At 48.3% G+C, this 11,150-nt stretch overlaps 1 long non-coding RNA gene across 1 annotated transcript in view; it reads left to right on the forward strand.

The window, feature by feature from the left end:
• LOC140407923 (uncharacterized) overlaps positions 1 to 10,795 on the forward strand; it is a 78,252-nt gene extending 67,457 nt beyond the window's left edge. The window contains exon 3 of the long non-coding RNA XR_011939896.1: positions 10,368 to 10,795. This is a non-coding gene — a long non-coding RNA (uncharacterized lncRNA). The remainder of the gene's footprint in view (positions 1 to 10,367) is intronic.
• Positions 10,796 to 11,150: the final 355 nt, after the last annotated feature.

The following is an 11,150-nucleotide window of genomic DNA, read 5'->3' on the forward strand; positions in this document are numbered from 1 at the left end:
AAGCTATTTTATGCCAAACACATGTAACATCAACAAAATACACAGTCCATCAAAGCACAATCCAGTTTGTACAATTTTTCCCCCTTTATTCCTTCCCCTCCCCTTCCCCCTCGCGACGAACAACTCCTCAAGTAACATCATGAACAGTCTCCGCCTCACCTCAAAGCCCTCCTCCAACTTAATCTTCTCCAGCTGGAGATAGTCGTACAGATCCCCCAGCCAAGCAGCCACCCACGGCAGTGTATCCGACCTCCAATTTAACAGGATCCTTCGCCGAGCAATCAGAGAGGCGAAGGCTACAACATCGGACCTCCAGAAGCTCCGGCATGTACGAGACGCCAAAAATCGCCACCATAGGGCCTGGCCTAACCTCCACCCCCATTATCTTGGATAACCTTCCAAACACCACCTCTCAATAGCTCTCTAGCTTCTCACAGCCCCGCAACATGTGAGTATGATTCACCGTCCCCCGGCCACACTTCTCATACCCATCGCCCACACGCTGGAAGAACCCACTCACCCTCGTCCAAGTCATGTGCACCCTGTGCACCACCTTGAACTGAATCAAGGTCATCCTCGCGCAGGAGGAGGTTGAGTTCACCCGCCGCATCGCCTCAAGCCACAGCCCCCAACCTATTTCCTCCCCAGCTCCTCCTCCCATTTATTCTTGATCCTCACCACCTGTGCCACGCCCTGCTCCCCCAACCCCCCGTATATATCTCCAATCCTGCCCTCCCCCACGTCGTCAGGAAGCAGCAGTTGCTCCAACAGTGTGTACTTCGGTAACTAGGGGAACGTCCTCCACTCCTTTCGCGCAAAGTCCCTCACTTGCATATACCTAAACTCACTGCCCCTCGGCAGCTCAAACCTCCCCCGCAGCTCGTCCAATCCCAGAAACTTTCCCTCTGAGAACATGTCCCTAACCTGCTCCAGCCCCGCCTCCCTCCACTTAACAACTTACATTTATCTAGTGCATATGTGAATGTAAGAACATCGGTCAACATCCCAGAACTCTCTCCCTAATTGCGCTCTGCTTCCTTTTTGTTAACCAAATAAACTAAATCAACAAACTGAGGTATAAATTAAACATGCAGTTCCTTAAAGGGATATTGCATCAAAGTAAATAGAATATCAAAGGAAATTTAAAACATCAAAACTGATAGTGATTAAAAGGGTGGATAATGAACCCCAGGCCCCGCAGTGCACCCTAATTGCGCTGTGTGCAATGGACCACATGGACTGCAGAGGCTTAAGATGGCAGCTCACCGCCATCTTAAGAAGGGCAATTAAGGATGGGCAATAAATGCCGGCCTAACCAGGGACACTCCCATCCCAAGATTGAATAAAAGAAATAGGAGCAGTAGTTGTAGGTCATCCATAAGTGCCCTCGAGCCTGATAAAATTCCAGCCGAACGTTTACAACAGCTTCCTTTCCTGGCTTCTTCCCATATCTGTTGATTCCTCTGATGTCCGAAAATTGCTGTAACATAGTAAAATATTCTCTGATCCTTCAGAGGGAGTCATACTGTGCAAAACCTGGCACCGAGCTCTTAAAGAGACATTAGTACAGAGGACCAAAAGCTTCTTTTAAAAAAAGTAAGTATTAATGTTTGTGTTAAAGAAGCAGAAATAGGAAATACGTTTTGGGGAGGTAATTCTTGAACTTCGGGCCCAGGTCACTGAAGGCAGTGCCAACAATGTTAGAGCAATTAAAATCAGGATGTGCAAGAAACTGGAATTGGAGGAGGGTAGAGATCATGGAGGATTTTTCTGTTTTAATTCTTTCAGGGTGGCGTTGACAGGATCAGCATTTGTTGCCCATCCCTAATTGCCCTTGAATTGTGTGACTTGCGAGGTCATTTCAGAGGACAGTTAAGGTTGGACCATGTTGCTGCGGGTCTGGAGTCACTTGCAGGCCAGACCAGGTAAGGGTGGCAGATTTCCTTCCCTGTAGCACATTAGTGAACCAGATGGGTTTTTACATCAATCAATAGCTTCAGGATCGCCATTTCCGAGACTGGCATCATATTGCAGATTTTATTGACCAAATTTAAATTCCAACAGCCACAATGGTGGGATTTGAACCCAAGTCCCCTGAGCATTAGCCTGGACCTCTGAATTGCTAGTTCAGTGACACCACCACTACAACCAGGTTCCAGGGCTGAAGGGGGTTACAGAGATAGCGCGAGACAAGGCCATTCTGTAATTTGAAACAAAGGGTGAGAATTTGAAGATTGAGATGTTGCCACGAACATAAGTCAGCAATAATAGAAGTGACGGCCGAACAAGACTTTGTGAAAGTCAGGACAAAGGCAACCGAGTTCTGGACGAGCTGAAGTTTAAGGAGGGTGGAAGATATGCAATGGCCGGGAGAGTGTTGGGGCATTTACGTCAGGAGGTAACAAAGGTAAGGATTAGGGCTTCAGGAACAGATTAGCTGAGGCAGGCAGCGAGTCAGGCAATGTTGGAGTGGTTCTTAGCACATATCTCATGAAACATGAGAATCATTCAAAGCTAATGATATTTTCCTTAAATCTGTATATTGCAAAGAATAACAAATGCCTGACAGTAGGATTTAGGCAATAATTCAATCTGGAGGTTCGGCTAATGTTCACAAATCATTTGTCTTCTGTTCTTGTGGTTTGTGATGTCATTGTAATGGCTATATTAAATTACTACTTGTACCTAGCTGCCAGTCATTTATTATCTGATATTAAATATAAGGCATGGAGAACCACAAAGAAGATAAAGATCTACGTCTCGAACAGGGTGGGAAGTGTTTGGTTTTCTTCTTGCATTCCGGTTCAAACACCTTTCACCGTTTGAAGCAAACTCTTCCACATCATTTCGCCACTGGGGTTAAACGTAACTTTTAAAGTTCAGACCATTCTACTTGGATCACAGATTCATACAAATCCAGCTCAGAAGGAAATCATTCAGCCCAGTTAGCCAGTTATTGGGTCGATTCCTTCACTGTCGCTGGGGCAAAATCCTGGAACTCCCTCCCTAACATCACAGTGGGTGTACCTACACCTCAGGGACTGCGGTTCAAGAAGGCAACTCACTACCATCTTCTGAAGGGCAAATAGGGATGGGCAATGAATGCAGGCCTCACCAGTGACGCCCGCATCCCGTAAATGAATTTAAATAAAAATCATTGAGCACCTCAGTGGGTTGTGGGACTGGAGAAGATTATAGAGATGGGGAGGGGGCATGGATGGCATTTAAAAACACAAATGAGAATTTTAAAATGGAGGCGATTCAGGGGTGATGATTCTATTTGCTGCAGGCACAGGATAAGTCAACAAAGGTGCTTTCTGTCTGCATGCCTTTCTGAAAACCAGCCTCAATATGTGAGATAATAATATAATACTGCAATGAAGTTACTGTGGAAAGTCCCTAGTCACCACATTCCGGCGCCTGTTCGGGTACACAGAGGGAGAATTCAGAATGTCCAAGTTACCTAACAGCACATCATTGGGGACTTGTGGGAGGAAACCGGAGCACCCGGAGGAAACCCACGCAGACACGGGGAGAACGTGCAGATTCCGCACAGACAGTGACCCAAGCCGGGAATCGAACCTGGGACCCTGGCGCTGTGAAGCTATAGTGCTAACCACAATGCTTATCATGCTGCCCACAGTATTTGTGTCAGGTCCTGCTCGGAGCAGCTATGTCCTGTGCAAACAAAACCTGCCAGTCAGGAGGGGGGCGCATGTCCACTTGCTCTGGTGTGTAAGGGTTTGAGAGGTCTGTTTGCTTGACAGGCTGCATTCGGGCTGTTTTTACTTCCCGCTTCTCTTCCCTGCTGGCTGCTAGCTCTGAATTTATGAGGAGCTGTGAAGCGATGGCATCAGCATTGATTATGGGTCACTGATGTGGTTGTTGTTCAGCTGTTTCCCAGGCAGTCTTGGTTTTCACGGTGCTCAGCTTAAGTGAGTGAAGTAATTCTTCTCTGCTGATTCCTGTCATCTCGAAGAGACTTAACAGACTCCAACCTTCGCGTGGTTCTCCTGTTAAAAAAAGCTTTCCAACCTGAAAACCAGTAAACTATTGCCGCCAAGAACCCCAGCCACCAGGCTCCTGGTCCAAGCAGTAGAAACCCTCTGGGAAACAGAGTAGGTGAGCTGACCTCCACAAGTTTATACAAGATACCAAATGACCTGTGGCCCAACATTTGTAATACAGCCTTCAGCACACCCGAATGTCTCTCAGCCAGCATCACATCTCGGGCTATCTCAACAACAACACTGCGGTAGAACTGTCAGACTGGAACTCCCCACGCTTGGCCTAAATCTTGTGCATGACTCAAAACAGCCTGGTACATTCCAGGACTACTGACCTGATCTTTGCTTCATTACCCACAACAGCAACGACCAACCACTGACGTGCTTCTTGACAAGAAAGCTGCCCACTTCCAATATTGCCGAACCGTCACTCACGTCAGTCTCAAATCACAATCTCGAAACGCAAAGCCCAAACTGCACTGGAATCAGTGGAAGGGTAAACTGAGCAGCAGATGAGGTAAGAGAAGAAAGGGGCCTTGTTACCGAGGTTGAAATAGGTGAGCTTTATCTTGGAAAGGATTGGGGGTGGGGCAAAAAAAAAGCTTGCCATCAAATAGCTTACAAACAATCAGGTGCAGCCTGAGACAATGGCCTGGCAGGGGGGCCAGGATGAGAAGCAGGAGCACAGAGTTTTGATTGATTCAATTGATTGGGTCTTCCAGGTATTGATAGAAAAACCTGCATTTCATCCAGCAAGAAAGAAAGAACTTCCATTTTTTTACAATGTTTTTGACAAGCGCAAAGAAGTTACGGGAAGCGTCAGGGATATCAATGTGTCTCGTAGTTTTGTTATTGGCCATTCTAGGTGAACCGCAGCGGTGAGGTCAGTCTTCTCAATGTGGAACACCCGGTATTCCCGCATCCTCGGCATCCAAATCTTGCCACAGTTCAGAATTTTGCAACAGAATCTGGGTGAAAGTAATAATTGATGAGGTCTGACAGGGCAACATCATGGACTTACCTGGCACATTATCGGGCGGTACAGTCGTTAGCACTGGTGCTTCACAGCGCCAGGGTCCCAGGTTCGATTCCTGGCTTGGGTCACTGCCTGTGCGGAGTCTACACGTTCTCCCTGTGTCCGTGTGGGTTTCCTCCGCGTGTTCAGGTTTCCTCCCACAAGTCCCGAATATCGTGCTGTTAGGTAATTTGGACATTCTCCCTCAGTGTGCCTGAAAAGGCGCCGGAGTGTAGCGATTGGGGAATTTTCACAGTAACTTCATTGAAGTGTTAATGTAAGTCTACGTGTGACCATAATAAAGATTATTATTATTAGTGCAGCAAATTGTCCCAGGGCACTTCAGAGTGGGGGAAGCAGGACATTGTGCTGCAAGTGGAAATAGAACTGGGGTGACGACCAATGGTGTGCTTGAGCAAAGGCCACGCGGAGGTGTTACAAGGCCAAGAAACTTGAGAGGAAAATTCCAGAGTACACAGATTGCAAGATTATCTTCCTGAAGGCAAAGAAATAACAACACATTTTTTGCTTCCAATAATGAAAATGATGTAAAGGTTGGAAGGTTTTTGCACCAGAACAGTGAGAACCTGGTGCTATTATTATTCACAGGAGAGAGTTGTTCATCAGCATGTTATCAAAATACCACAAGGATGTAGCCAATCTATTAATTTGCGATACTGAAATAAGAAGGTGTGTCTTGGTGCATTCTGAAGACGGGTTTCTCCCCCTTTTGCAATGCTCCCCAAACTGCACGGAGAACGAAAGCTGTAGTGTGTTACCCATCAGAGCAAAGTCTAACTCAATAACAGGTGTATACCAAAACTAGGAAGTAGAATCAGGGTGTAAGAGGGGGGAGACTGGGTTTTTGGAACTTACATTTCTGAAATGACATCTATAATTATCAGGAAAAGACTTAATTGAAATTTGCTGCAATTACCGCAGCAAGGGTTGAAATATGTTATTGAAGTAGGCTGCTCCCAGGACAGGTTAACAGCTGCTATAACTTGTCTTGCAGTATTCTTTACCTGCCAAAAATGCTCCAAGCTAAACTGAAGTGGGCGGTCTCAGACACGGACATTAAATTTTCAACAGTTACCAGTCTTTACAAAGCACAGACAATTATGATTAGAATGTGACTCGGTGCCAAATAGAAGACGCTGCTGTAGGGATGGATTTAGTCTCCATTTTATCACCTGAGAACCTGATTTTGGTAGCTCGCATAAATTATAATTAATATAGCCTGGCTAAATGTCACGTCGATGTCCTGAAAGGTAAAATGGTCTCCATTTTCTTTTGCCTGAGCTTTCCACATAGTTTCCTAGACTTGTGGTTGTTGCTGTGAGGTGGGTTTATGTTTACCAAGGGCTTGAGGGAGCCACAATGCATTTCAGCATGAGATTAAAAGCCAGCTAAATCCTTGAGTCAGCTGTCAACTATCCGACTTCACAGCAGTACCTGTGACACCAGACAATGAAAAGATCTTGAACCAGAGCCAAATTGTCTAATCATCGTTAATTTTAATTAGGGGTCAGTACAGAACCAAAACCTGAAATCTAAACACATCCAAATCTTGGGCGGTTCCATTGGGTTGGGCTAGAATTGGACCTCATCCAGAAAGCCCTCGAGCTTCTTTAATTAAAGTTGGGGAAGGGTTTCTAAAACAAAGACTAGCTCATGGGATGTTTGTAACTAGCCCTTTTGGCACCACAGTGACCTGGGCTCGCCAGCCTGTCAATGTGAACTGGGGGCAGGGAACAATCCCCAAGCCTGAAAGAATAGGCCCGAGACGCATCAGACGTTGGGCCTCAGGCCTTACTTAAATGAGAGCAGCAAACTGCTCGCACTTGCTGAGTGGCCTCCTCCTTGCAGCTTGTTGGCGAAGAGAACTTCAATTTGTCACCAGCAACTACCTTCAGGTAGGAGGTTAGGATCAGATATGAGATGGGGGGGGGGAAACCAAGGCAAGGGAGGGTGACCTGGAATTGATTGGGAAAGGGAGTGAATTTGAGATATTGGGATGGAAGCCAGGGGTTCGGGGGGTGGAGTTGGGGGGTGGTGGTGGGGGGGGGGGGGGGGGGGGGGCCATAATATCAGGTCATCAGGATATCAGGACAGGGCGAGTCAAGTTGGTATCAGGATGGGGAGGATAGGGGGAGGGCCGTGCCTTGGTCAGTGGTAGCTTGCAGTTTCAATGCGGTAAGAGGAGGGGCACTCCAGATTGAAGTGCTTGTTGTTTACAATCCCACCTTTTTGCAGGCAGCTTTCAGGAAGCCAATTTTGTCCCATGTAGACCTGGATTTGTTGAACTTTGCAATGAGGCCTTCAAAGAGGCCTCAGGCTCCTTGGTTACGTGTGCTAATATCTGTTACAGCTGCAGATCCAGGAAAGGCAGATGAGATGTTCTGGCTCTTCATCAGTGTTTAATTCCTGCCCACTATCTGCCCCTGAGAAACCAGAAAATGTCTCCAAGTAGTTCCGGAAATCACCCAATCTCAGCTATATCTTTCATTTTTACAGCTGATTCCAACTACTTTCTCTTGTTATCTCAATGAGAATGCAAAGAGCACCAAGTATATTTCATTACAAATGGGGAGTTCTTATTAATTTACTCATTCCCTGGAATGTGGGTTGGATTCTCCGCCGGCGGGATGCTCCATTTTGCCGGCAGCCCGGGGGATTCCCGACGGCGTGGGGCTGCCCCACAATGGGAAACCCCATTGACCAGCCGGCTTGTTGGGTGAAACGAAAATGTGGTGCGGCGGGGCGGACAATCCAGCCCGTGGTCCTTGTGTACATCAATTCATAAACTTCAAAGATAACCTGATACAAGAACCCCTAAATCTCTAAGGTCACAGTTGGATAATTGGCTGCAGTTCCAGGCACCTCATTAACGAAAATATCTTGGAGAGCTGGAAAGGTTGCAGCAATGATTCACAAGATTATCGAGGAAGTGAAGCTACAATTATGACAGAAAAAGGCTTGGAAATTTGATATTTTTAAAATCTGGATGGGAGGAGGACACCCGAGGATCTAATCTTCTTCTTAGGCAGTCTCTCAGGATCATATAAACACATGTACATGCATAAGAACATACAAAAATACCAATTAGAAGCAGGAGTAGGCATATGGACGATAAGGGAATAGTGTAGATGGGCTTTAGAGTGGTTTCACAGGTCGGCGCAACATCGAGGGCCGAAGGGCCTGTACTGCGCTGTAATGTTCTATGTTCTATGGTCTAGGCCACTCAGCCCCTCAAACCTAATCCATCATTCAGTAAGGTCATGGCTGGTCTGATTGTAACTTCAACCTTGACATTCCTGTTACCCCCAATAACCTTTCACCCCCTTGTTAATCAAGAATCTATCTAGCTCCGCCTTAAAAATATTCAAAGATTCTGCTTCCACTGCCGTTTGAGGAAGTGAGTTTGAGAGAATCACCACTCTCTGAGAGGAAAAGTATCCTCATCTCCGTCTCAAATGAGTGACTCCTTGGGCAGGATTCTCCGATCCCCCCGCCGGGTCGGAGAATCGCCAGGGGGGGCGGCGTGAATCCCGCCCCGCCGCTCCGACGCCGGCTGCCGAATTCTCCGGCGCCGGTTTTTTGGCGGGGGCGGGGATCGCTCCGCGCCGGTCAGGGGCCGTTGGCAGTGATCCCCCCCTCCGGTCCCCAATGGGCCGAGCGGCCGCCCGTTTTCGGCAAGTCCCGCCGGCGTAGATTAGACCAGGTACGTACTGGCGAGACCTGGCTCTGAGGGTGGCCTACAGAGTCCTCGGGGGGGCGTGGGGGAATCCGGCCCGGGGGGGGGGGGGGGGGAGGGGGGGGGCAGGTGGCCTGGCCCGCGATTAGGGCCCACCGATCTGCGGGCGTGCCTGTGCCGTGCGGGGCACTCTTTCCCTCCGCGCCAGCCTGTGTAAAACTCCGCCATGGCCAGCGATGAGACGAAACCCCCTGCGCATGCGCAAGAATCACGCCAGCGGATCTGGGAACACGCTGGCGCTTTGGTGCATGCGCCAACTTGCACCGGCCAGCGGAGGCCCTTCAGCGCCGGTTGGCCCCCGAAGGTGCGGAGGATTCCTCACCTTCGGGGCGGCCCGACGCCGGAGTGGTTCACGCCACTCTTTGGCGCCAGTATGGCCCGCCCGCCGGATACCGGAGAATCCCGGCCCTTATTTTTAAACAGTGACCCCTAGTTCTAGATTCTCCCGCAAGAGGAAATACCATCTCTACTATCCATACTGTCAATACCCCCCAGGATCTCGAAGGTTTCGATCAAGTCACCTCTTACTCTTCTAAACTCCAGTGGATAGAATCCTAACCTCTCCAATCGTTCCTCATAAGACAACCCACACATTCCTGGTATTAGTCTCGTAAACCTTCTCTGAACTGTTTCCAACACATTTGCATCTTTCCTTAGATGAGGAGACCAATATTGTACAGGATACTCTAGATGTGGTCTCATCAATGCCCTGTACAACTGAAGCATAATCTCCCTATTTCTGTAATAAATTCCCCTCACAATAAACACTAACATTCTATTAGCTTTCCTAATTACTTGCTGTGTCTGTATAACCAGCCTTTTGTGATCGAGGATGACATGCTTCTACTCCAGTTTAATGGGTTCAGAGTTAGCTGATAATTCCAATGCACAATCTGCAGACTCTGCCACATGTGGGACAGATGTTTTGCGAGGTTGGGTTCATGGGTTGTTTGGTGGTTTGTGCGCTTCCTCCGATGCCTTGACTTTGCCTCTGCACATTCCCAGTGAAGACTCTCAAAGTGTCCAACACTTTCCCAGGTGGACCTTTTCGTTTTTGGTCAGTCACAAGCCAGGGATTCCCATGTGTCAGCAGAGACAGAGAGTGGTGGTTGTGCGTGGGAGGGGGGAGATTTTTCGGTTGTTCTCGCCAGCGGGATCTTCCGCTCCCAGCGATGCCGAGCCCACGTTGCGTGTTTCCTAGTGGCAGAGAGTGGATACAGTGGGAAAACCCATTCCCACCGCCGGGAATCACGCTGCAGGGGGCGAGACAAATCCAGCACCCCCCCCATAATATCTTCAAGGATGCTTTGAGGACATCTGGAAAGTATCTCCACTGGATCCAATAGTCCTCCCATTGCACATCCAATTGGCTCTCAAATGACTCCAGGCTTCTCACCTCCACCACTCAGTAAGGCGTCCATTCTATGTATTGATAATCTAGCATTAGGTAAAGAAGAATTTCCTGTCATCAGGCCTAAACTTGCCTTTCACTTCATTTGAACTTGAGATCCTCTTAGCACATTACAATTTAATTTAAATGTAAATTGAAGGATTTGCCTTTATAATGCTGTTTATTTCTTATCTCTAGGCTTTAACCCTCACGAGGACAACAGAGGATCACTATTCGATCTCCCCTTAGTGCAAAAGACTGGTCCCATTTTGTACAAGGTCAAGACTAAAGAGAAGATCATACAGAAACTCATAGACCCTCTGAGGAGCAAGGAACCCTCCCCTGTTGAAACGACTCCGGATGCCGTCAACCTCCAGGCCGGGGACTCAGTCAATGGAAAACTTGAGAGCCATCTCTCTCAAGGGCGGGGACTCGGGATCAGGAATGGAGACTGAAATGACTGACCCCAGCCAGAGGCCAGCATCGAAATCGAGCTCCCAACAGTGGCCATTCGACGCTCTGCCAGGAAGCTACGATCCTCTGTCCACTTCACGCCACCCCGACCCAGCTCCACTGACGGTTGACTCAAGGCCGTGCGCCAAGAGGCGAAGGAGGCCTCATCATCATGGAGGTGGATGATCTGGACTTGGGGGGGGCGGGGTTGGGGGAATGTGATAACCCTCACGAGGACCATGGGGGATAACTACACGATCCCCTGTGGGGCTCATAGAGTACGAGTTCCCATGTTAGTGGGCTGAGGCCTGCCTGCTGGGTCATGTTAATGAGCCCTTAAAATGCTGCTCCCAGACCAGGGCCGGGAGTTCGGACACTCCCCGGGCTGGGACATTAGTGCGGTACGCCGTAGTGGCGGCTTGTACATTTTAAGTTAAAATAAACCTGTTTAGCTTTCTTCTTCGTATCTACCGGATTACTACGCTCTAGTTCAGATGTTTCTCTTCCAGTCTGAAAAGCACATGACTC

This window comes from Scyliorhinus torazame, chromosome 2, assembly GCF_047496885.1.
Source record: "Scyliorhinus torazame isolate Kashiwa2021f chromosome 2, sScyTor2.1, whole genome shotgun sequence".
Taxonomy (NCBI): Eukaryota; Metazoa; Chordata; class Chondrichthyes; order Carcharhiniformes; family Scyliorhinidae; genus Scyliorhinus; species Scyliorhinus torazame.